This window comes from Bos taurus, chromosome 15, assembly GCF_002263795.3.
Source record: "Bos taurus isolate L1 Dominette 01449 registration number 42190680 breed Hereford chromosome 15, ARS-UCD2.0, whole genome shotgun sequence".
Taxonomy (NCBI): Eukaryota; Metazoa; Chordata; class Mammalia; order Artiodactyla; family Bovidae; genus Bos; species Bos taurus.
The window spans coordinates 17,444,390-17,471,134 of record NC_037342.1 but is presented as its reverse complement, the minus strand read 5'-3'; the positions used below and the strand labels follow the sequence as shown (position 1 = coordinate 17,471,134).

Genomic DNA, 26,745 nt, shown 5'->3' with positions numbered 1-26,745 from the left:
CTTCTGTCGTCCCCCTCTCCTCCTGCCTTCAATCTTTCCCAGCATCAGGGTCTTTTCCAATGAGTCAGTTCTTCACATCAGGTGGCCAAATTATTGGAGCTTCAGCTTCAGCATCAGTCCTTCCAATGAATATTCAGAACTGATTTCCTTTAGGATGGACTGGTTTGACCTCCTTGCCATCCAAGGGACTCTCAAGAGTTTTCTCCAACACCACAGTTCAAAAGCATCAATTCTTCCATGCTCACCTTTCTTTATGGTCCAACTCTCACATCCATACATGACTACTGGAAAAGCCATAGCTTTGACTAGACTGACCTTTGTTGGCAAAGTAATGTCTCTGCTTTTTAATATGCTGTCAAGGTTGGTCATAACTTTTCTTCCAAGGAGCAAGCGTCTTTTAATTTCCTGGCTGCAGTCACCATCTGCAGTGATTTTGGAGCAAGCCTCCCCCCCTCAAAATAAAGTCTCCCATTGTTTTCGCTGTTTCCCCATCTATTTGCCATGAAGTGATGGGACCAGATGCCATGATCTTAGATTTCTGAATGTTGAGTTTTAAGCCAACTTTTTCATTCTCCTCTTTCATTTTCATCAAGAGGCTCTTTAGTTCTTCACTTTCTGCCATAAGGCTGGTGTCATCTGCATATCTGAAGTTATTGATATTTCTCCCAGAAATCTTGATTCCAGCTTGTGCTTCATCCAGCCCACATTTCACATGATATACTCTGCATATAAGTTAATTAGGCAGGGTGACAATATACGGCCTTGACATACCCCTTTCCTTATTTGGAACCAGTTTGTTGTTCCATGTCCAGTTCTAACTGTTGCTTCCTGACCTGCATACAGGTTTCCCAAGCGGCAGGTCAGGTGGTCTGTTATTCCCATCTCTTTCAGAATTTTCCACAGTTTATTGTGATCCACACAGTCAAAAGTTTTGCCATAGTCAATAAAGCAGAAGTAGATGTTTTTCTGGAACACTCTTGCTTTTTCTGTGATCCAGTGGATGTTGGCAATTTGATCTCTGGTTCCTTTGCCTTTTCTAAATCTAGCTTGAACGTCTGGAAGTTCACAGTTCATGTACTGTTGAGACCTGGCTTGGAGAATTTTGAGCATTACTTTACTAGCATGTGAGATGAGTGCAATTGTGCAGTAGTTTGAGCATTCTTTGGTATTGCCTTTCTTTGGGATTGAAATGAAAATGTGTGTAGTCATGATAAGAGATTTACAAATGATAGTTTTCTTGTAATATGGGATTTCTGAAGAGCCCACAAAATCTTCCAAAGTGACAGGAAGAAAAGAATTGGTTTAAGACTTTCTCTGAGACCAAAGAGCATGACACACCACCTTGATAGTATGCTATGAATTTTTCTGTTTCTCATTCCTCTTCCTTGTTCTCCGACCCTGGTTTGGCAAGATAAGGGAGGAAAAGGAGATGGACTAGGTAGGGGAGAGGGCAGAAGCTACCTTTCTTTCTTTCCCAATTGCAGGCTCCTCACTGCAACAGGCCAGAGGTGGGAGTTGGGGATAAACTGCAACTTTGAATCATTGGACAGGAGATTTTTATTATTGAATTGAATGTGTGTTAAGTGAATTGAAGTAACTAAAATGACTCCTCATTATCTAAGAATGGCCTGAAAAGTCCAAGCACTGGACTGAGTTTTACCTAGTGCTACTCAGTGGATTTAAAGGGACCCAGGGAAGCACAAGGGCTTCCTTGTGGCTCAGCTGGTAAAGAATCCACCTGCAGTGCCGGAGACATGGGTTCAATCCTTGGGTTGGGAAGATCCCCTGGAGAAGGGAAAGGCTACCCACTCCAGTATTCTGACCTGGAGAATTCCATGGACTGTATACTACATGGGGTCGCAAAGAGTCAGACACGACTGAGTGACTTTCACTTTCACTTTTCAGGGAAGCAAAAAAGAACCTGAACTTCTCAGTTCTTATATTCTTTATACAAATCACACTGTGCTACAGCTTTTGCTACTCATTCCACCAAAGCTGTGCCTATGAGAGGCACTTCATTTTAGTTCACACAAGTGTTCATTTAAGTAACATGCCATTGACTGGATTCTTAGCATCCCATCTTCTAATTGTAACACATCCCCACTCCTTTCAAATAAATGCAGCTCACAGGACCCCAGATTCTTATCCTCAAACACTGCCTGCAATATTTTTGGATACAGATAGGCAACAGAAATTACTCCAGCTATTTTAAACAGAAAATGATTGAATGTAGGAATTCAGTGGTGAAAAGAATAACCTAAAGGGATAGAGGAGCAGGCTCTAGGTGGGGCCTCCATGCGGTGGCTCACAGAACAAGAATGGCTACTGGTGCTGCCAATCCTGTCCTAATCAAGACACTGGTGAATCAGAAAGCCAGGTTACATCTATGGTCTCCAGGGGCATATCGTGTTAGCTTTGACACAGAAGTCATGATGCTGCTACTGCAACTGTTGGCTTCACATTCATGTCACTTGCACTACCCATATCAGCAAAAACAGATGCTGTGCATGTTATATACTCATTCTCCACTCAATTCTGAATTCAGCTCTTTATGTGCATTCTTCTGATGAACAAAGCTGAAGTCATAGCTTTAAGAGAGTGGGGTAAATGTAGTTTTTAGCTTCCAACCTCTATATAATCAGAGAAGCACATTAGGAAGTGGTTATAAAAGTTATTTGTGAGCCAGTCCACTGTGTCAGTCACACCATATCTCTTTCTTTCTCAATAAACTTTTTGATTTGGTAGATCATGTTCTCCAACAGCCTCCCAAAAAAGGAAGCAAAGCAAGAAAAAGTTTTGAGAAATTTCAAGTCTAAAAATGTTTTTATTTTACTCTCATATTTACTTAATAACTTGCCTGGATATTGTATTTTATGGCTGGAAATAATTTTCCATCAGAATTTTGGAAACATTTTTGCATCATCTCCTAGAGTCCAGAGTTGCGGTTGAGAAGTCTAAAGCCATTTTCATTCCTAAATGTTTGTCTTGAAACTACTTGCTTTTTTCCTGTCTGAATGCTTTTCAGATCCTTTTTTTAAATATCTGGTTTCATAAAACTTTATAATGATGTGAATTTTTCTCTCACTGTGGGCTCTTTCATTATGAATACTCAGTTTTCAATGGTAGGATTTTTCTGTAATTTTTTTCTTTGTGTATTTCATTTTTTCTGTCTTTGCTTTCTTCCTGAAATGCATTCAGATTGGATGAGAGCTCTCTTAGATACCTTCTGAATTTCCTATTATTTATCTCCTATTTTATGTATGTGTGCCTGCTAAGTCACTTCAGTTGTGTCTCTTGGCAACCCTATGGACTGTAACCTGCCAGGCTTCCCTGTCCATGGGATTCTCCAGGCAAGAATACTAGAGTGGGTTGCCATGCCTGCATCGCTTCTGTCTCCTGCATGGGCAGGTGGGTTCTTTACCACTAGTGCCACCTGGGAAGCCCCTCTCATTTTATATCTCTTTATATGTTGGTTTTGCATCTTAGTAGATTTCCTAAATTTTATATGTCAATGTTTCTATTGAATTAAAAAATTTTGCTATCATACTTTTATTTCCAAGAGATTTTTGCTGTTGTTATTTTCCTTTCATGGTATATTGTTCTTGTTCTATGAATATATTATTGCATTATCCTTATGATGACATTATTATTGTTGACATCATTATTTTTAAAGTTTTCTTTTGGTCTCTGCTTAGTCTGTTTCCTTTGGCTTTATTTTCTTTTCTCTGGTGATCTATTTTGATCTCTGACTTTCTACACTGAGGTTGCAGCTTCCTCAATTCTGTTAATTCAGTCACCACTTTTTGAAATATTTTTATCTTGCAAAATTTGGCTGGCAGTTTATCTGCTGTTGTCTTTTCTGTCCTCTTTGTCCTTGTGGGTTTAAGACTTGTTGTTGTTGTTAATGTCTACTATATCATTTGCTAATATTTTGAAGAGGAATAAGAATAGACATATATGTTTAGTACACTATCTTTTAAAATGACTTTAATTTGATGAGAGCTAAAAGCAGAGGAGAGAATCAGTTCAGTTCAGTTCAGTCGCTCAGTCGTGTCTGACTCTTTGAGACCCCATGAATTGCAGCATGCCAGGCCTCCCTGTCCACCACCAACTCCCGGAGTTCACTTAAACTCACGTCCATCTAGTTGGTGATAGCTTAACCCCAAAACCAAATACAAGTTTGGCTTCATGTTATTACCAATTTCTACTTTCCTATTCTTTTCCTCTTGCCTCTAGAACTTATAATTATCTGATATCCTTCCAAGGTATTATTAATTAATTAATTTATTTAGTTACTTCCCCACCCCATCTTCCATGCTGTTTCCACTCAATAACCAGGAAGTGTCTGACAAAGAGTAAGCACTCAGTCTTTAATTATTAAATACATTAATAAAAGGGTAGGTGACCTGTATCCTAGATTTCTCCTTATTTAGAATTATATCTTTGGGGAAGATAAACTCTTGTCTAAGTTGATGGTTGATGAGAGGTGTTCAGATATTTTTGACTTGGGGTCTCCATAAGCCCTCTGTGAGCTAGCCACACCTTGCGTTTGTAGTTTGTATTCTTATTTTCACTTGTAATGTTCTCCCTATCTCCTTGTTTGCCTAACAAATTTTTACTTTTTAAAAAGCTACATATGTCACCTTCTTAGTAATAATATCATTCTTGATTCCTTTTTACTCTGTTAGTGCTATCTCTTGCCTTTCTGCATCAAGAATCTTCTTTCTGCTTCCAAAATATAACTTCCATTCAAGTCTATCTTGAGACTATAAACCTTTACCCTTCAGAGCCCAAACTCTGGAGTCAGCAAATCTGGGTTTGAGTATATCACTTGTTAACTGTGTGATACTGGGCAATTTACATACCTCTGTAGGCCTCAGTTTCTGACACATGGTAATCACTTAATAATAATAATAATAAAGGTTTCCCTGGTGGCTCAGTAGTAAAAAAATCCTCCTGCCAATGCAAGAGACTTGGATTCTTTCCCTGGCCTGGGAAGATCCCACCGGCCATGGAGCAACTAAGCCTGTGTGCTGCAAATATTGAGCCTGTTCTCTAGAGCCCAGAAACTGCAACTACTGAGCCCAGGCACCACAGATATTGAAGCCCTCAACTCTAGAGCTTTGATCCACATCAAGAGAAGCCCACGCACCACAACTAGAGAATAGACCCCACTTGCTGCAACTATAGAAAGACCCGAGCAGCAAGGAAGACCCAGCACAGCCAAAGATAAATAAATGAAATGATTAAAATAACATCAAGGCAGGAAAAAAAAATCATAAATTAGTATTGCTGTTGCAGAGAAGAAGTCAATTCTGACCCCATGTGGAAAACTGTTTCTTTGACTTGCTTCTTGTTGTTTTTGTTACTACAATCATACATAATGGCCTGACTCAGAGGACCCTGCCCCTCTGCCTGACTGTAAATTAAAGTACCTTTATTCAGATCAGGCTTCCCTGATAGGTCAGCTGGTAAAGAATTTGCTGCAACGCAGGAGACCCTGGTTCGATTCCTGGGTTGGGAAGGTCCGCTGAAGAAGGGATAGTCTACCCATTCCAGTATTCTTGGGCTTCCCTTGTGGCTCAGCTGGTAAAGAATCCACCTGCAATTTGGGAGACATGGGTTTGATCCCTGGGTTGGGAAGATCCCCTGGAGAAGGGAAAGGCTACCCACCCCAGTATTCTGGCCTGGAGACTTCCATGTACTGTGTAGTCCATGGGGTCACACAACTGAGTGACTTTCACTTTCACTTTATTCAGATCATAGAGAAATAATCTGATCCTTCCCACCTGTGAACAGAAGATTAACGCACCCTTTCCAAAGGCTAACCCTTCCCAAAGATGTTTTGTGAGACTGAAGGCCCTTTCACTGTACTACCCTGCTCCCTGTCCGTCTCTGTTCTGACTTTTGATTTCAGTTGTTCATTGCTTCATTCTCCCTAACTTTACAAATGAATCTGATCCAGATCCCAGCAAGATGGTTTGGTTCAGTTCAGTTCAGTTGCTCAGTCGTGTCTGAATCTTTGCAACCCCATAGACTGCAGCACACCAGGCCTCCCTGTCCTTCACCAAATCCCAAAGCATGCTCAAACTCATGTCCATTGAGTTGGCAATGGCATCCAACCATCTCATCCTCTGTCGTCCCCTTCTCCTCCTGCTTTCAGTCTTTCCCAGCATCAGGGTCTTTTCCAATGAGTCAGTTCTTTGCATCAGATAGCCAAAGTATTGGAGCTTCAGCTTCAGCATCAGTCCTTCCAATGAATATTCAGGACTGATTTCCTTTAGGATGGACTGGTTGGATCTCTTTGCAGTCCTAAGGACTCCCAAGAGTCTTCTTCAACACCACAGTTCAAAAGCATCAATTCTTCCATGCTCACCTTTCTTTATGGTCCAACTCTCACATCCTTACATGACTACTGGAAAAACCATAGCTTTGACTAGAAGGACCTTTGTCAGCAAAGTAATCTCTCTGCTTTTTAATACACTGTCCAGGTTTTTCACAGCTTTTTTCCCAAGAAGCAAATGTCTTTTAATTTCATGGCTGCTGTCACCATCTGCAGTGATTTTGGAGCCCAAGAAAATAGTCTCTCACTGTTTCCATTGTTTCGCCATCTATTTGCCATGAAGTGAGGGGACCAGATGCCATGATCTTCATTTTTTGAATGTTGAGTTTTAAGCCAGATTTTTCACTCTCCTCTTTCACTTTTATCAAGAGGCTCCTCAGTTCCTCTTTGCTTTCTATCATAAGGGAGGTGTCATCTGCATATCTGAGGTTATTGATATTTCTCCCAGAAATCTTGATTCCAGCTTGTGCTTCATCCAGCCCGGCATTTCACATGATGTATTCTGCATATATGTTAAATCAGCAGGGTGACAATATGCAGCCTTGGAGTACTCCTTTACCAATTTGAAACCAGTCCATTGTTCCATGTCTGGTTCTAACTGTTGCTTCTTGACCTGCATACAGATTTTTCAGGAGGCAGGTCATGTGGTGTGGTATTCCCATCTCTTGAAGAATTTTCCACAGTTTGTTGTGATCCACACAATCAAAGGCTTTGGTGTAGTCAATAAAGCAGAAGTAGATGTTTTTCTAGAACTCTCTTGCTGTTTCTATGATCCAACAGATATTGGCAATTTGATCTTTGGTTTCTTTGCCTTTTCTAAATTCAGCTTGAACATCTGGAAGCTCTTGGTTCAGCTACTGTTGAAGCCTAGCTTGGAGAATTTTGAGCATTATTTTGCTAGCATGTGAGATGAGTGCAACTGTGTGGTAGTTTGAACATTCTTTGGCGTTTTTTTTGCCTTTCTTTGAGATTGGAATGAAAACTGACCTTTTCCAGTCCAGTGGCCACTGCTGAGTTTTCCAAATTTTCCAGCATTTTGAGTATAGCACTTTCACAGCATCATTTTTTAGGATTTGAAATAGCTCAACTGGAATTTCATCACCTTCACTAGCTTTGTTTGTAGTGATGCTTTCTAAGGCCCAATTGAATCCACATTCCAGGATGTGTGGCTCTAGGTGAGTGATCACATCACCATGGTTATCTGAGTCATTAAGATCTTTTTAAATAGTTCTTCTGTTTATTCTTGCCACCTCTTTTTAATATCTTCTGCTTCTGTAGGTTCATAGCATTTCTGTCCTTTATTGTGCCCATCTTTGCATGAAATGTTCCCTTGGTATCTCTAATTTTCTTGAAGAGATCTCTAGTTTCTCCCATTCTATTGTTTCCCTCTGTTTCTTTGCATTGATCACTGAGGAAGGGTTTCTTATCTCTCCTTGCTATTCTTTGGAACTCTGCATTCAGGTGGGTATATTTTCCCTTTTCTCCTTTGCCTTTAGCGTCTCTTCTTTTCTCAGCTATTTGTAAGGCCTCATCGACAACCATTTTGCCTTTTTGCATTTCTTTTTCTTGGGGATGGTTTTGATCACTACCTCCTGTACAATGCCATAAACCTCCATCCATAGTTCTTCAGGCACTCTGTCTATCAGATCTAATCCCTTGAATCTATTTGTCACTTTCACCGTATAATCATAAAGGATTATGATTATACCTGAATAGTCTAATGGTTTCCCCTACTTTCTTCAATTTAAGTCTGAATGTGGGCTTCCCTGGTAGCTCAGACGGTAAAGCATCTGCCTGCAATGCAGGAGACCTGGGTTCGATCCCCGGGTTGGGAAGATCCCCTGGAGAAAGAAATGGCAACCCACTCCAGTACTGTTGCCTGGAATATTTGATGGATGGAGGAGCCTGGTACACTACAGTCCATGGGATCGCAAAGAGTCGGACACAACTGAGCAACTTCACTGGCACTGGTGGCAACAAGGAGTTCATGATCTGAGCCACAGTCAGCTCCTGGTCTTGTTTTTGAAGACTGTTAGAGCTTCTCCATCTTCTTCCGCAAAGAATATAATGAACCTGATTTGAGTATTGATCATCTGGTGATGTCCATGTGTAGGGTTCTCTCTTGCGTTGTTGGAAAGGGGTGTTTGCTATGACCAGTGTGTTCTCTTGGCAAACCTCTGCTACCCTTTGCCCTTCTTCATTTTGTACTCCATGGCCAAACTTGCCTGTTATTCCAGGTATCTCTTGACTTCCTACTTTCGCCTTCCAGTCCTCTATAATGAAAAGGAGATCTTTTTTAGGTGTTAGTTCTAGAAGGTCTTGTAGGTCATCATAGAGCCAATCAACTTCAGCTTCTTCAGCATTAGTGATTGGGGCATAGACTTGGATTACTGTGATATTGAATGGTTTGCCTTGGAAACGAACAGAGATCATTCCATCCTTTAGAGATTGCACCCAAGACCAATATATATGTATAGCACATCTGTCTGCCCCCTGATTAATAAGGATAAGAGATATTTTATGGTAAATATTAGTAATATAGATATCATAGAAACTATATGGAATTCTTAAAATTCTGATAAGTTTGGGTAAAATCATAATTCTAGTTATTATCTCAAAGTATTGTCATAGTACTAACCAAGTTTCACAAAAATGCTTCCTCTTCAAACAGTTTCATAGAAAGGACTTTAGGATAAACACTAGTTTTTGAACTGGGTAAGGATTCTAATGGGAAACCTGATGAATTTACAAAGTTTAACAAAAGGACTGAATGAATTGGTGAATATGCTTATAAATTTCATGGCTTCTATCTGAAAAATTACTGGTTTGAATCTGTGTTTTCCAGGTGTAAGAAAAAAACCTTGCCCTCAAACTAATTATGACAGTAATTTGGTAAAATTATATTTTATAAACAAATTGAAGCATTTATCTTTTTTATCTGTGAGCCCTCCAGAGATTGGAAACTCTTAGTTTCCAGTAACTTAATCAGATAAGTTAAGAAAGTTATCTCACGAGGAGGTACAGAAATCTCAAGGCATTATGGAGCCCTTGAGAAGGGAGGAATTCACTTAGATCTGTTAGGCAAAATCTGTGATAAGCCTTTGACATGACTTTCCTAGCAGCCCTCAGTCTGTGATTCTAAAAGTTTCAGCAAAGCAAAAAAGTCTATGATCAATTATGGTTATATAAATCATCAGGCCAAGTTTATTGAGACCAGACCTGTAAAAATGATGGAGATCTTAGAGAGAAAAAGATGTTTTAATGAATTTTAAACCCCAGTTTATTAATGGAGGTCTGTATCTGCTAAGAATCTTTTCCTAGATAGTTCTTTGCTGTTAGGATATATTAATGTAGAATTTACTTAAATTATTAAAGGGCACTCTAGATTTGTTTCTGAAGCTTATCACAGTAATTTGTCTTTGGATGGAGATCAGATGCCTCACACACAACCTGCAACCAAGATTGGAAAAAGACATAATTTAAGAAACTGTCTCCAACCTGGATGGAAGGACCTTTCCATCAGATACTCTTAACTGACTCATGCACAGTGAAACCGAAGGGAAATTGACTGTTGAATTAACTCCCACTTCCAAAGGCCCCTAAGCTGGACTGGTCTATAGAGAGGCCTGCTGACCTCAAACTCACCTTAAAAGGAGTCTCAAAGAGGAAGTTGCACTACACTATGATGAGAAGATAACAACATCAGAAGTAGGCAGCTTGCTCAGATGCTGATCTGATTCATATGATCATTTATGTTTTCTTGATTCCTTGGACCTGTGCCTATCAATCAAATGTTTTCTATCATGGACATGATTCTATGCTAGTTTAAAACTCAATCCAATTGTTGGGTTGTGGCCAGTTACCTGTGTCTAGTACTTCTGGGTTACCTTGGTGGATTTCTGTCCTCCTAGGCTCTGACTGGATACCCTCTAGGAAATTTATTTTAGATAAGAGTTCAGTCCTGTTCTGTCTATTCATAATATTACTAGATGGGATCCTCTCACCTGGCCAATTAATAATACGTGCTCTGATGCTGGCCATAGATTAAGTTTTCTATTCAGTTCAATTCAGTTGCTCAGTCATGTCTGACTCTTTGCAACACCATGGACTGCAGCATGCCAGGCTTCCCTGTCCATCACCAACTCCTGGACTCTACTCAAACTCAAGTCCATTGAGTTGGTGATACCATCCAACCATCTCATCCTCTGTTGTCCCCTTCTCCTGCCTTCAATCTTGCCCAGCATCAGCGTCTTTCCAAATGAGTCAGTCCTTCTCATCAGGTGGGCAAAATATTGGAGTTTCAGCTTCAGCATCAGTCCTTCCAATGAGTATTCAGGACTGATTTCCTTTAGGACGGACTGATTGGATCTCCTTGCAGAGTTTCCTCTTAGAGTCATTCAAACTCAATCAGCGTGACAGCTAAGTCTCAATCAAGAAACTAACCTCTCATCTATTAAAAGGAAAGCTCCCACAATTATGGGATGGATCTACATGGTTAACATAAGGCTATGTTCATTTAAGTTTAAAAGCTCCTGTATGTTGGGAAATTAAAAGATGCTTACTCCTTGGAAGGAAAGTTATGACCAACCTAGATAGCATATTCAAAAGCAGAGACATTACTTTGCCAACAAAGGTCCGTCTAGTCAAGGCTATGGTTTTTCCTGTGGTCGTGTATGGATGTGAGAGTTGGACTGTGAAGAAGGCTGAGCGCCGAAGAATTGATGCTTTTGAACTGTGGTGTTGGAGAAGACTCTTGAGAGTCCCTTGGACTGCAAGGAGATCCAACCAGTCCATTCTGAAGGAGATCAGCCCTGGGATTTCTTTGGAAGGAATGATGCTAAAGCTGAAACTCCAGTACTTTGGCCACCTCATGCGAAGAGTTGACTCATTGGAAAAGACTCTGATGCTGGGAGGGGTTGGGAGCAGGAAGAGAAGGGGACGACAGAGGATGAGATGGCTGGATGGCATCACTGACTCGATGGACATGAGTCTGAGTGAACTCCCGGAGTTGGTGATGGACAGGGAGGCATGGCGTGCTGCGATTCATGGGGTCGCAAAGAGTCGGACACTACTGAGCGACTGATCTGATCTGATCTGATCTGGGGAACAATTAAATCATACTAAAAATGATCAACCTGATAATATTATGAGACAAGGCTGGGTGCTCTATGAACTATGCCTATTATTACCCTCAGAGAGAATGATTCGTATGAAACTGTCACGCGAGTGTACGCTCCTTGGTTTTTGTCTGGTCACAACAAAGATTTGGAGTAACAGACATTAAAACCCCCTCGGTGCTCTTGGGTCTTGGACAGACTGTGTTATAGCTCTTAGACAAATCAGTGTTACAGCTCAGTGTTGAAGATAGCAGGAAAATCTATCATCGAGGCATGAGGGCACGTCAATCCAAAGACAGAAGAGAAGAGCGCCCCAGCGCACGGGAGAGAGAGCGAGAGAGCCCTTTGGCTGCTCTTTTTATGTTTTTTTCTCCCCTCTGGGCCTGCCCTATGTAAATTGGGCTTAGTCAGGAGTGCTGTTCTACCTGAAGTCCTCATTCCGGTCCTTGGACCTTCCTTTGAGCTTCCTTTGTTCTATTTTCGTGGGCTTTTCTCTTCCTTGTCTTTTAGCCACCGCCATTCTGGACTCCTTTTCCCTATTCTAACTACCTAACAGAACTCAGTGAATTTGTGGCACTAATTTATAGCCTTGACATCTATATTCATCATCTGTGAATATCGTCAATGTGTGCACAGGGCAGCCCCAGAAGAGGGCTCAGTGGCTAACTTCTGAATTTTGGGCAAACAGGCCCTGGGCAGGAGAACTCAGCAGTTTATTTTCCAGTGAGAGTGCCTCCACCCTACCCACTTCACACCATAGCTTACATTAGATCTGGAGCAGATATATCCTGGGAGAAGTCTGCCACAGAGGCAGCCGAGATTTAGGGGCAGCACAGCCATCTCAGTTCCTGCAGTCACAATGCCCTGACCCCCAACCATAGCTTTGTACTATATCTGGGATGAGTACAAGAGGAAAAGAGATGAAAACTTGGGCTGCTTCTGAGTGGAATCACAGTATGTACACAAGAGGCAGATGGGTCCTCTGTGATAACATGGACTTCACTTGCTTTAGTAACCACACCCTTTGTGGCAGGTCTTGCACTCAAACACAATGGAGACTGATAGAATCTGTGTCTCAGGGGGCAAAAACTCCAAAAACTGGGGGCAAACCTTGCCACAATAGGTTGCAATAACAATAAATCAGAGAGGAAGCCCTGCCTCATTCCTGCACAGGATTTAAATCCTCTAACACAAACCATACACCCTATCAAGGAGATAATAGTCAGCATACTCTGCACAGCATCCATATCAAAACCAGCCCTCACACCAAAAATACTGGACACACCTTTGTTGCAAACTAGTATATAGCCTGATTTTCCCTCTGGCCTCCTTGGAGCAGTTTTCTCAGAGCTACTGAGATGCTGTTTCCTGGGCTCAGAGTCCTAAACATTCTCATCAAATAAACTAACTCTCAACTTTCAGGTTGTGACTATATTTTTTGGCTGACACCTGTCAATAGATTGACTATCACTTTAATGAGCCAGAAAATAGATTAAAAAGCAGTTTTAAAAATTGTAAAAAGTGATTTTTAACTATGCTGCTGCTGCTAAGTCACTTCAGTCGTGTCCAACTCTGTGCAACCCCCTAGATGGCAGCCCACCAGGCTCCCCTGTCTGTGGGTTTCTCCAGGCAAGAACACTGGAGTGGGTTGCCATTTCCTTCTTCAATTAATAGTAAAATGATAGGCACAAAGTTTTAAAATAGGATATCAAAATAAAAAAATATAGGAGAAGGGAGTATAAAAACATAAGTCATTTAGACTGTATATATATATATATATTTTAAATTAATTTAGACTATATTTTAACTTGAATGAGTATCAGTTTAAAAAAGTAATACAGTTATGGGTCAACATACTCGAACTCCATGGTAAGCACAAATTAAAAACATACAATAGATTCCAAAAAAAGCAAAAAGGAAAGAACTCAAGCGTACGGCAAAGAAAATTATCAAAACACAAAAGGAAAAGTAATAACAAGAAGAGATGAAAAAGAACTACAAAGACATTTGGAAAATAAAGATTTAAATGGCAATAAGTACATTCCTATCAATAATTGCTTTAAATGTCAATGGACTAAATTCTCCAATAAAAAGACATAGAGTGACAGATTATATAATAAAACAAGAACCTATGATATGCTGCTGTCAAGGAACTAGTCTTCTTCAGGCTTCAGAAGCAGGAGAGCAGGCCTTTCAGCTGCTTCTGATCTGCCTGAACACTGCCCAGACCATGTGCCTACTTATAAAACACACCAACTGTTACTAGCAAATCAAGTGGCACTTTAGATAAAATTGTTTAATTTTCTTGAGCCCCTGGAGGCCTAGTTAGGCTCCTTAGGTCTAAGAAGTCTTATGACCCACAAGGTGAAACAAATAACATTGTTAAAGTTAAAAAAACAAACTAAAATAAAAGAAAAACAGAGTTGCATTTTTGCATGCAATCTGATGATAATACCAGTTTGCAGCCTGGGATTATAAGCAGGAGCCCCCAAAGCTGAGATTTGAAGTGGAATGGACACACTGCCTAGGGACCCTTTCCCAACTGGGACTCCAGATTGCTGCCATTCAGGGCTTCCTAGCACTGTACAGTTCTGGATGTAGGTTGTCGGCCCAATTTGGTGATGTATATACTGTTAACTTCTATTGTTTCTTTTAATGGCTGTATATTGAAATTAAGTCAAATAATCCCCTATTAAACATTGAAATTTTTTATTTGTGTGTAATTAGTGGTTTCTTTTGTTAACAATTCCCTCAAACCTAAAATGAAAGCAAAATTTTCAGCAAAACAGCTGCCTATAAGAGATTCACATCAGGGTGAAAGACGAACTGAAAGCGGGGAGGATGGAAAAAGATATTTCATGCAAATGAAAATGACAAGAGAGTGGCTGTAGCAAATACTCACATCAGACAAAATAGATTTTAAAACAAAGGCCATAAAAAAAAAGGCAAGGAAGGGCATTATCTAATGATAAAGGGATCAATACAAGAAGGGGATATTACACTCATTAACATATATGCATCCAATATAGAAGCACCTAACTATATAAAACAAATACTAACAGGCATAAAGGAAGAAATTGATCATAATACAATAATAGTAAATTTTAACACCTTACTGACACCAATGGAAAGATCATAAGGCAACAGAGTTCCTAATGACCAGTTGGACTGAATTTATATCTATATGATACTATATCCAAAAAATCAGAATACAGATTCTTTTCAAGTATGCAAGGAACATTCTCTAGGATAGAGTACATACTAGTTCACACAAAAAATTTTAAAGGATAGAAATTATTTCAAGCATTTTTTTTTCTTCTGACTGCACTGGTATAAAGCTAGAAATTAAACACAGAAAGAAAAATGGGATCAGACCAAACCATGGACAGTAAACATTAATGATGAAATCAAAGAAGAAATCAGAAAACCCCTCAAGAAAATGTAAATGAAAACACAACTTAACAAAATCTATGGGATTCAGCTAAAGCAGTTTTAAGAAGGAAGTTCATAGTGACAGGCCTTCCTGAAGACACAAAAAAATCTCAAATAAACAACCTAACTTGCCACCTAAAGGAATTAGAAAAAGAACAAACAAAACCCAGTCAGCAGAAGGAAGGAAATAGTAAAGATCAGAGAGAAAATAAATAACACAGAAATGAAAAAACAATAGAAAAGGTCAATAAAAACAAGAACTAGTTATTGAAAAGATAAATAAAATCAACAAACCTTTAGCCAGGTTCACCAAGAATAAAAAAGAGGGGACCCCCTCCAAAGAAAAAACAACAACAACAACAACAAAAATTAAAGAGGAAAAAAAAAAACACCTGATGCCACAGTAATACACAAAAGAATGAGACAATTCTATGAATAGTTATATGTCAACAGATAGGATTACCTAGAAAAAATGGACAAATTTCTAGAAACGTGCAGCCTGCCAAAATTGAGTCAAGAAATATTAATAGATAATTTGAACAGACTGATCAGTAGCACTGAAATAGAATCTGTAATTTATTAATAAAAACTCCCTGCAAACAAAAGTCCAGGACTTAACAGCTTCACTGTGGAACTGTATCAAATGTAAAAAGATAAACTTATATATCCTTCTTTGACTATTCCAAAAAATTGAAGAGGAGAAACCATGTCATTAAGTGAAACTACTATTGCCCTGATACCAAATCTGGACAAAAACAATACAAAAAACAAAATTTACAGGGTAATATCCTTGATTAATAGAGATGGAAAAATCCTCAACAAAATATTAGCAAATCAAATCCAACAATATGTAAAAAGCTCACATACCATGATCAATTTGGATTCATTTCAGGGACACATGAATGGTTTGGTATAAGCAAATCTATCAATGTGCTACCCCACATTAACAAAAGACAAGATATAAACCACAAGATTATCTCAAATGTTGGAAAAAAAAAATTGGACAAAATTCAACATCCATTCATGAGAAAAAACTCTCACTAAAGTGTGGCTATAGAGGGAATATATCTCAATTCAGTAAAAGCCATTTATGGCAAACCTGTAGCCAACATAATACTCAACAGTGAAAAGCTGAAAGCCTTCTTGCTAAATTTAGGAACAAGACAAGGATGCCCACTTAATCATCTCTATTCAACATAGTATTGGAAGTCTTAGCCACAGCAATCAGATAAGAAACAGAAATAGGAGGTATACAGATTGCAAGGGAAGGGGTAAAAATGTCACTGTTTGAAGATGACATGGTACTTTATATAGAGAACCCTAAAGTCTCCACACAATAAGTATTAGAACTAATAAATGAATTCAACAAGATAGCAGTTACTTGATTAATATACAGAAGTCTTTGTTGCATTGTTTACACTAATAACAAAATATCAGAAAGAAAAAGTAAAAAAAAAAAAAAAAATCCAATTTAACATTATGCCCAGAAAGCAAAACAAAATGAAACAAAAAACCTAGGAGTAAACTTAACCAAAAAGGTGAAAGACCTATACAGTGAAAACTATAAAACACTGATAATGGTAATTGAATATAATTCAAAGGAATGGGAAGATATCCCATGCTCTTGGATTGGAAGAATTAATATTATTAAAATGGCCATACTATGCAAAGCAATCTGCATATTTAATGCAATCCCTATCAAAACACCTCGGATATTTTTCACAGAAAGAGAACAAATAATGCTGAAATGTATATAGAGTCACAAAAGGACCAGAATTGTCAAAGCAGTCCTGAGGAAAAAGAACAGAATTGGAGGCACAACAGGTCCAGACTTTAGACTATATTACAAAACTCCATGAATCAAAACAGCATGATACTGACACACACACAAAATAGACCTATAGATCAATGGAGAAGGCAATGGCACCCCACTCCAGTACTCTTGCCTGGAAAATCTCATGGACGGAAGAGCCTGGTAGGCTGCAGTCCATGGAGTCGCTAAGAGTCAGACACGACTGAGTGACTTCACTTTCACTTTTCACTTTCATGCATTGGAGAAGGAAATGGCAACCCACTCCAGTGTTCTTGCCTGGAGAATCCCAGGGACGGGGGAGCCTGGTGTGCGGCCGTCTCAGGGGTCGCATAGAGTCGGACACGACTGAAGCGACTTAGCAACAGCAGTAGCAGCAGCAGATCAATAGAACAGAACATAGAGACAGAAATAAACCCATGCACTCATGGTCAATTAATCTATGACAAAGGAGGCAAGAATACACAATGGAAAAAAGTGTATTCCATAGTGGTATTGAGAAAACTGGACAGCTACATATAAGTCAATGAAATCAAAACTCTCCCTTATTACATATACAAAAATAAGCAGAAAATAGTTTAAAGCCCTAAATATAAGACATTACCCTATAAAACTTTTAGAAGAGAACATAGGCAAAACATTTCTTGACATAATTCTAGCAATATTTTCTTAGATAAACTCCCAAAGCAAAACAAATTAAAGCAAAAATAAATGGGACCTAATCAAACTTAAAAACTTTTTCATAGCAAAAGAAATCAACAAACGAAAACTAACCTACAGAATGGGAGAAAATATTTGCAAATTATGTGAATGACAAGAAGTTAATATAAAAAAAATACAAACAGTTCATAATCAATATAGAAAAAAAAAAAAAAACCCACCAAACAACCCAATCAAAAAGTGAGCAAGAGGCCTAAGTAGAAAATTTTCCAAAGACATACAGATAGCCAACATACACATGAAATGATGCTCAATGTCAGTAATTATTAGAGAAATACAATCAAAATCACAATGAGATATTACCTCAGATGGGTTAGAATGTCTATCATCAATAAGTCTACAATAAATGCTGGAGAAGATGTGGAGAAAAGAATATCATCCTACTCTGTTGAGGGAACATAAATTGGTACAGGCACTATGAAAAACAATATGGAGGTTTTATACATAAAATAGATAAGCATCAAGGATTTATTGTATAGCACAGGGAATGATATTCAATACCTTGTTATAACCTATAATGGAATATAATCTGAAAAACAACCAAATCGCTTAGCTGTACACCTGAAACTAACAGAATACAGTAATTCCACTGCACTTCAATTTTTTTATAAATGACTCACTTCTGTTCAGTTCAGTTGCTCAGCTTGTCTGACTCTTTGCAACCCCACGGACTGCAGCATGCCAGGCCTCCCTGCCCATCATCAACTCCCAAATTTGATCAGACTCATGTCCATCGAGTCGGTGATGCCATAAAATCATCTCACCCTCTATTGTCACCTTCTCCTCCTGCCTTCAATCTTGCCAGCATCAGGATCTTTTCCAGTGAGTCAGTTCTTTGCATTAGGTGGCCAAAGTACTGGAGCTTCTGTTTCAGCATCAGTCCTTCCAATGAATATTCAGGATTGATTTCCTTTAGATAGACTGGTTGGATCTCTTTTCAGTCCTAGGGACTCTCAAGAATCTTCTCCAACACCACAGTTCAAAAGCATCAATTCTTCGGTGCTCAGCCTTCTTCACAGTCCAACTCTCACATCCATACATGACTACTGGAAAAATCATAGCTTTGACTAGATGGACCTTTGTAGGCAAAGTAATATCTCTGCTTTTTAATATGCTGTCTAGGTTGATCATAGCTTTTCTTCCAAGGAGCAAGCATCTTAATTTCATGGCTGCAGTCACCATCTGTAGTGATTTTGGAGCCTAAGAAAATAAAGTTTCTCATTGTTTCCCCATCTATTTGCCATGAATTGATGGGACCAGGGGCTGCCATGATCTTTGTTTTTTGAATGTAGAGTTTTAAGCCAGATTTTTTCACTCTCCTCTTTCACTTTCACCAAGAGGCTCCTCAGTTCCTCTTTGCTTTCTGCCATAAGGGTGGTGTCATCTGCATATCTGAGGTTATTGATATTTCTCCTGGCAATCTTGATTCTGGCTTGTGCTTCATCCAGCCCAGCAATTTGTATGATGTACTCTGCATATAAGTTAAATAAGCAGGGTGACAATATACAACATTGATGTACTTCTTTCACAATTTGGAACAAGTCCATTGTTCCATGTTTGATCTTAACTGTTGCTTCTTGACCTGCATACAGATTTTTCAGGAGGCAGGTCAGGTGGTCTGGTATTTCCATCTCTTGCAGAATTTTCCACAGTTTGTTATGATCAACACAGTCAAAAGTTTAGCATAGTCAATGAAGCAGAAGTAGATGTTTTTTCCGGAGCTCTCTTGCTTTTTCTATGATCCAAGAGATGTTGGCAATTTGATCTCTGGTTTCTCTGCCTTTTCTAAATCCAGCATTAACATCTGGAAGTTCTTGGTTCACATACTGTTGAAGCCTAGCTTGTAGATTTTGAGCAATACTTTGCCAGCATGTGAGATGGGTGCAATTTTGTGGTAGTTTGAACATTCGTTGACATTGTCTTTCTTTGGAACTGGAATGAAAATTAAAATTTTCAGGTCCTGTGACCTTTGCTGAGTTTCCCAAATTTGCCGGCATATTGAGTGCAGCGCTTTTACAGCATCATCTTTTAGGATTTGAAATAGCTCAGCTGAAATTCCATTATCTCCACTAGCTGCGTTCGTAGTGATGCTTCCCACTTGACTTCAGACTCCAGGATGTCTGGTTCCAGGTGAGTGATCACACCATCGGGGTTATCTGGGTCCTTATGATTTTTTTTTGTACAGTTTTTCCTTGTAATCGTGCCACCTTTTCTTAACATCTTCTGCTTCTATTGGTCCGTACCATTTCTGTCTGTTTTTGTGCCATCTTTGCATGAAATGTTCCCTTGGTATCTCTAATATTCTTGAAGAGATCTCTAGTCTTTCCCATTCTATTCTTTTCCTCTATTTCTTTGCTTTGATCACTTAGGAAGGCTTTCTTATCTCTCCTTGTTATTCTTTAGAACTCTGCATTCAGATGGGTATATCTTTCCTTTTCTCCTTTGCCTTTAGCTTCTCTTCTCTTCTCAGCTATTTGTAAAGCCTCCTCGGATGACCATATTGCCTTTTAGCACTTCTTTTTCTTGGGGATTGTCGTGATCACTGCCTCCTGTACAATGTCATGAACCTCTGTCCATAATTCTTCAGGTAGTCTGTCTATCAGATCTAATCCCTTGAATCTATTTGTCACTTCTACTGTATAATTGTAAAGGATTTGATTTAGGTCATACCTGAATGGTCCAGTGGTTTTTCCTACTTTCTTAAATTTAAGTCTGAATTTTGCAATAAGGAGTTCTTGATCTGAGCCACAGTCAGCTCCTGGTCTTGTTTTTGAGGACTGTGTAGAGCTTCTCCATCTTTGACTGTAAAGAATATAATCAATCTGATTTTGCTATTGACCATCTGGTGACATCCATGTATAGAATCTTCTCTTGTGTTGCTGGAAGAGGGGGTTTGCTGTGACCAGTTTGTTCTCTTGGAAAAACTCTGTTAGCCTTTGTCCTGCTTCATTTTGTACTCAAAGGCCAAATTTGCCTGTTACTCCAGATATCTGTTGACTTCCTCTTTTTGCATTCCAGTCCCCTGTGATGAAAAGGACATATTTTTTTGGTATACTTCTAAAAGGTTTTGTAGGTCATCATCAGTTCAGTTCAGTTCAGTGGCTCAGTCGTGTCTGACTCTTTGTGACCCCATGAATTGCAGCACGCCAGGCCTCCCTGTCCATCACCAATTCCCGGAGTTCACCCAAGCTCATGTCCATCAAGTTGGTGATGCCATCCCACCATCTCATCTGTCATCCCCTTCTCCTCCTGCCCCCAATCCCTCCCAGCATCAGAGTCTTTTCCAATGAGTCAACTCTTCACATGAGGTGGCCAAAGTATTGGAGTTTCAGCTTTAGCATCAGTCCTTCCAAAGAACACCCAGGACTGATACCCTTTAGAATGGACTGGTTGGATCTCCTTGCAGTCCAAGGGACTCTCAATAGTCTTCTCCAACACCACAGTTCAAAAGCATCAATTCTTTGGTGCTCAGCTTTCTTCACAGTCCAACTCTGACATCCATACATGACTACTGAAAAACCATAGCCTTTTTTTTTTTTTTAATTTTTTTTGAAAAACCATAGCCTTGACTAGACGATCTTTGTTGGCAAATGTCTCTGCTTTGAATATGCTAGCTAGGTTGGTCATAACTTTCCTTCCAAGGAGTAAGTGTCTTTTAATTTCATGGCTGCAGTCACCATCTGCAGTGATTTTGGAGCCCCAAAAAAGAAAGTCTGACTCTGTTTCCACTGTTTCCCCATCTATTTCCCATGAAGTGATGGGAACAGATGCCATGATCTTTGTTTTGTGAATATTGAACTTTAAGCCAACTTTTTCACTCTCCTCTTTCACTTTCATCAAGAGGCTTTTGAGTTCCTCTTCACTTTCTGCCATAAGGGTGGTGTCATCTGCATATCTGAGGTTATTGATATTTCTCCCAGAAATCTTGATTCCAGCTTGTGCTTCTTCCAGCCCAGTGTTTCTCACGATGTACTCTGCATATAAGTTAAATAAGCAGGGTGACAATATACAGCCTTGACGTACTCCTTTTCCTATTTGGAACCAGTCTGTTGTTCCATGTCCAGTTCTAACTGTTGCTTCCTGACCTGCATATAGGTTTCTCAAGAGGCAGGTCAGGTGCTCTGGTATTCCCATCTCTTTCAGAATTTTCCAGTTTATTGTGATCCACACAGTCAAAGGCTTTGGCATAGTCAATAAAGCAGAAATAGATGTTTTTCTGCAACTCTCTTGCTTTTTCGATGATCCAGTGGATGTTGGCAATTTAATCTCTGGTTCCTCTGCCTTTTCTAAAACCAGCTTGAACATCAGGAAGTTCATGGTTCACGTATTGCTGAAGCCTGGCTTGGAGAATTTTTAGCGTGTGAGATGAGTGCAATTGTGTGGTAGTTTGAGCATTCTTTGGCATTTTCTTTCTTTGGGATTGGAATGAAAACTGACCTTTTTCCAGTCCTGTGGCCACTCCTGAGTTTTCCAAATTTGCTGGTATATTGAGTGCAGCACTTTCACAGCATCATCTTTTAGGATTTGAAATAGCTCAACTGGAATTCCATCACCTCCACTAGCTTTGTTCGTAGTGATGCTTTCTAAGGCCCATTTGACTTCACATTGTACAAAAGACAGGTCTTGATCCGTGTCTCCTGTACAATATCATGAACCTCTGTCCATAGTTCATCAGGTACTCTATCTATCAGATCTAGTCCCTTAGATCTATTTCTCACTTCCACTGTATAATCATAAGGGATTTGATTTAGGTCATACCTGAATGATCTAGTGGTTTTCCCTACTTTCTTCAATTTAAGTCTGAATTTGGGAATAAGGAGTTCATGTTCTGAGCCACAGTCAGCTCCTGGTGTTGTTTTTGCTGACTGTATAGAGATTTTCCATCTTGGGCGGCAAAGAATATAATCAATCTGATTTCGGTGTTGACCATCTGGTGATGTCCATGTGTAGAGTCTTCTCTTGTGTTGTTGGAAGAGGGTGTTTGCTATGACCAGTGCGTTCTCTTGACAAAACTCTATTCGTCTTTTCTCTGCTTCATTCCGTCTTCCAAGGCCAAATTTCCCTGTTACTCTCGGTGTTTCTTGACTTCCTACTTTTGCATTCCAGTCCCCTATAATGAAAAGGGCATCTTTTTTGGGTGTCAGTTCTAAAAGGTCTTGTAGGTCTTCATAGAACCATTCAACTTCAGCTTCTTCAGCGTTACTGGTTGGGGCATAGACTTGCATAGACTTGGATTACTGTGATATTGAATGGTTTGCCTTGGAAACGAACAGAATCAGTCTGTCGTTTTTGAGATTGCATCCAAGTACTGCATTTCAGACTCTCTTGTTGACCATGATGGCTATCCATTTTTTCTAGGGGATTCCTGCCCACAGTAGTAGATACACTGGTCATCTGAGTTAAATTAACCCATTCCAGTCCATTTTAGTTCACTGATTCCTAGAATGTCGATGTTCACTCTTGCCATCTCCTGTTTGACCACTTCCAATTTGCCTTGATTCATGGACCTGACATTCCAGGTTCCTATGCAATATTGTTCTTTACAGCATCAGACCTTGCTTCTATAACCAGTCACATCCACAACTGGGTATTGTTTTTTCTTTGGCTCCATCCCTTCATTCTTTCTGGAGTTATTTCTCCACTGATCTCCAATAGCATATTGGGCACCTACCGACCTGGGGAGTTCCTCTTTCAGTATCCTATCATTTTGCCTTTTCATACTGTTCATGGGGTTCTCAAGGCAAGAATACCGAAGTGGTTTGCCATTCTCTTCTCCAGTGGACCACATTCTGGCAGACCTCTGCACCATGACCCGCCCATCTTGGGTGGCCCCACATGGCATGGCTTAATTTCATTGAGTTAGACAAGGCTGTGGTCCATGTGAATAGATCGACTAGTTTTCTGTGATCATGGTTTGTGTGTCTGCCCTCTGATGCCTCTCGCAACACCTACTGTCTTACTTGGGTTTCTCTTACCTTGGACTTGGGGTATCTCTTCAGGGCTGCTCCAGCAAAGTGCAGCTGCTGCTCCTTACCTTGGACGAGGGGTATCTCCTCACAGCTGCCACTCCTGACCTTGAATGTGGAGTAGCTCCTCTCGGCCCTCCTGCCCCATAGAACCATTCAACTAGAATGTTAGAAATGACTAGTTTATCTTAAATACTGTTTCCAGTTTATGTGAATCTTAAATGTTGATATCTGCTTTAGAATTCTTCTTCTTGATTCTTGTCAATAAAAATGTTGCATTTTATTACTATTATGGTATTTTTAATATTCAAAAATGCCTCACAAAAGAACATATCATAAAATCATAAACACTTAGAACTACAATCTTGTTTTTTATTCATGACAATCATAATATGACACAAATATTCATAATGGTTTTTATTATACAATATGTTGTGTTTGTTGAGAATTAAAAGTATGTTTATTTACACTTATTTTTATAAACAGGGGAGAAAAGGTAGTGGGAAGGAGGCTCAGCATACTTGTCAGTTAAATCACAGAGGCAGCCTGGTGAGTCAGTCAATTTTTATTCTGAAAATCTTGGGCAGGTTACTTAATTTTTCTGAGCTTTGAGTTACTCACCTCAAAAAAAGCAGCACTAATAAGTTAATCAGTGTAAATAAGGAAAGCATTTGGAAATGCTTTTGGAATTTGTAAAGCATTTGTGGCAGACTATATTTTCCAAATATATCTGCAACAATAGCTCCCATTCCATACACTCACTTTCATGTGACTTTGACACTTCTCCTATCAAGAGGTGGGGGTTTTCTTAAGACTTCCCTGATGGCCTAGTGTTTTAGATTCTGCAGGTCCAATACAGTGGGCACAGGTTTAATCCCTGGGTGAGGAATAAGATCCCACATGCCATGTGATGTGGCCAGAAGATTAAAAAAAAAAAAAAAAAAGCTGGGGATTTTCTTATTTGAGCTGCCTTTAAAAATTACCATATATTGAATGCCTTAAACAACAGACATTTATTTCTTACAGTTCTGGAAGCTGCAAGTCCAAGATCTGGGTGCCAGCATGGTTGGGTTCTGGTGAGAGCCCTCTTGGTTACAGATTGCTAACTGCAACTGCTAACTTCTCACTGTGTCCTCACGTAGAAGAAAAAAAGCAAGCTAGCTCTCTGGTTTTCAGTCTTATTACCTAATTACCTACCTCTCAAAGGCCTGACTTTCAAATATGATAACACTGAGATTTAAATTTCAACATATGAATTTTGTAGAAACGCAAACCATTCAGGTTGTAACATGGTCTGTATTCACTCCCCTTGTATCTGGAAGGGTTCATAATTATGGTGAGGGTGATGCTATGTGACTTCCAAGTTTAGGTCTTGAAAGAAGATGCTGAGAAAGAAAATAAGCAGTTTTTAACATTTGGAAGCTGGCCTGGCACTTATTGCTAGGTCATATTTTTCTCTTATTGAACATAAACAATCTCAGAGTACCGCTCTAAGACAAGACTACCTTGAGCCCACGATAAAATGAGACAAAACAAGGCTACTTCATAATTTTATCTAAACAAACAAAAAAGGTCTCTCACTGTGACACCCCCAAAATACCAAACTCTCCCCCTTTAGTCAAAATGAGTGACTGCTATTTCACTGTCAATTGTAGTTTTATCCTCACCCTAGTCTAGTTTATGAGGTACCAATCAGAATTGCATCCAATCTCACAGCATTCAATCTAGGGCAAATCAATTCCTGCTTCCTCAGACCCTCCCTCAAACCACTCATACATGCATGCATGCTAAGTCGCTCAGTCGTGTCCAATTCTTTGCAACCCTATGGACTGTAGCTTGCCAGACTCCTCTGTCTATGAGATTCTCTAGGCAAGAATACTGGAGTGGATTGCCATGCCCTCTTCCAGGGGATCTTCCCAACCCCAGAGTCTATTACATCTCCTGCATCGGCAGGTGGGTTCTTTCCCACTAGCACCACCTGGAAGCCCAAACCCTAACAGGTCCTTTCTAACATCCTCTTACCAAGATATCTGGTAATTCTCCCATGGCTTTGTTCTCTCTCACTTCAGGGAGTAATAAATTCAACTTGTTTAATTACATGTATATTCATGGAGAAGGCAATAGCACCCCACTCCAGTACTCTTGCCTGGAAAATCCTATGGATGGAGGAGCCTGGTAGGCTGCAGTTCATGGGGTTGCTAAGAGTCGGACATGACTGAGCGACTTCACTTTCACTTTCCACTTTCATGCATTGGAGAAGGGAATGGCAACCCACTCCAGTGTTCTTGCCTGGAGAATCCCAGGGATGGGGAAGCCTGGTGGGCTGCTGTCTATGGGGTCGCACAGAGTCAGATGCGACTGAAGCAACTTAGCAGCAGCAGCATGGTAGATCTTTGGTTGGATCACATAAACAATACTTTGGCTTTTTTATCTTTAGACACTTGCTTGGAGGGCAACCAGCTGCTGTGTAAGCTGTGTAAGCAGACCAATTACTCTAAAGTCATCAGTTTGTGAGGAAGCCCAAATTAGCACACAATAAAAGACCACAGAGCTCAGATGGTAAAGAATCCACCTGCAATAAGGAAGACCTGGGTTCCATCCCTGGGTCAGGAAGATCCCCTGGAGGACAGCATGGCAACCCACTCTAGTATTTTTGCTGGGAGAATCCCCATGGACAGAGGAGCTTGGTGGGCTACAGTACATTGGGTCGCAAAGAGTTGGACATGACTGAGCAACTAAGCATAGCAGCAAGAGACCACATAGAACTAAATGCAGAGAGATGCTTGTCAGCCCCTGGATGCTGTCGCCATAACACTCCCACACCCTCACCCCCTTGCCTTCCAGCTTCAGCTACTTTCTGATTGTAATGGCAAGAAAGATTTTGAGCCAGAACTGTGTGGTCCAGACCTCGTTAAATTTCTGATCCACAGAAACCACAAGAGATAATAAAATGATTGTTGTTTGAAACCAGTAAGATTTGGGGTGATTTGGTACATAACAAGATAACTGAAACAGGATTGAAAATTACATTAAGTATCAGGCACACAGTAGGTGCTCAATAAGTGGTAGCTCTTTTTTGGTGCTTCTAAGAAGATTGAAAAGTGAAAGTGAAAGTTACTCACTTAGTCCTTTCTGATTCTTTGCCACCCCTCCAGGCTCCTCTATCCACAGAATTCTCCAGGCAAAAATACTGGAGTGGGTAGCCATTCCTTTCTCCAGGGGATGTCCCTGACCCAGGGATCAAACCCAGGTCTCCTGCATTGCAGCTAGAGTCTTTACTAGCTGAGCCACTAGGGAAGCCCCAGAAGTAAGGTTATTATGTGCAAAATCTCCAACACCTGAACACATTTTAAAAAT

At 39.9% G+C, this 26,745-nt stretch overlaps 1 protein-coding gene and 1 non-coding gene across 2 annotated transcripts in view; both read left to right on the top strand.

Annotated features, from left to right (window-relative positions):
- Window positions 1-26,745, top strand: part of SLC35F2 (solute carrier family 35 member F2) — a 120,934-nt gene that overhangs the window by 26,325 nt on the left and 67,864 nt on the right. The gene's annotated exons all lie outside the window — the stretch shown is intronic.
- TRNAC-GCA (transfer RNA cysteine (anticodon GCA)) lies at window positions 8,107-8,178 on the top strand. The gene has a single exon. It is a non-coding gene; the product is annotated as a tRNA-Cys (tRNA).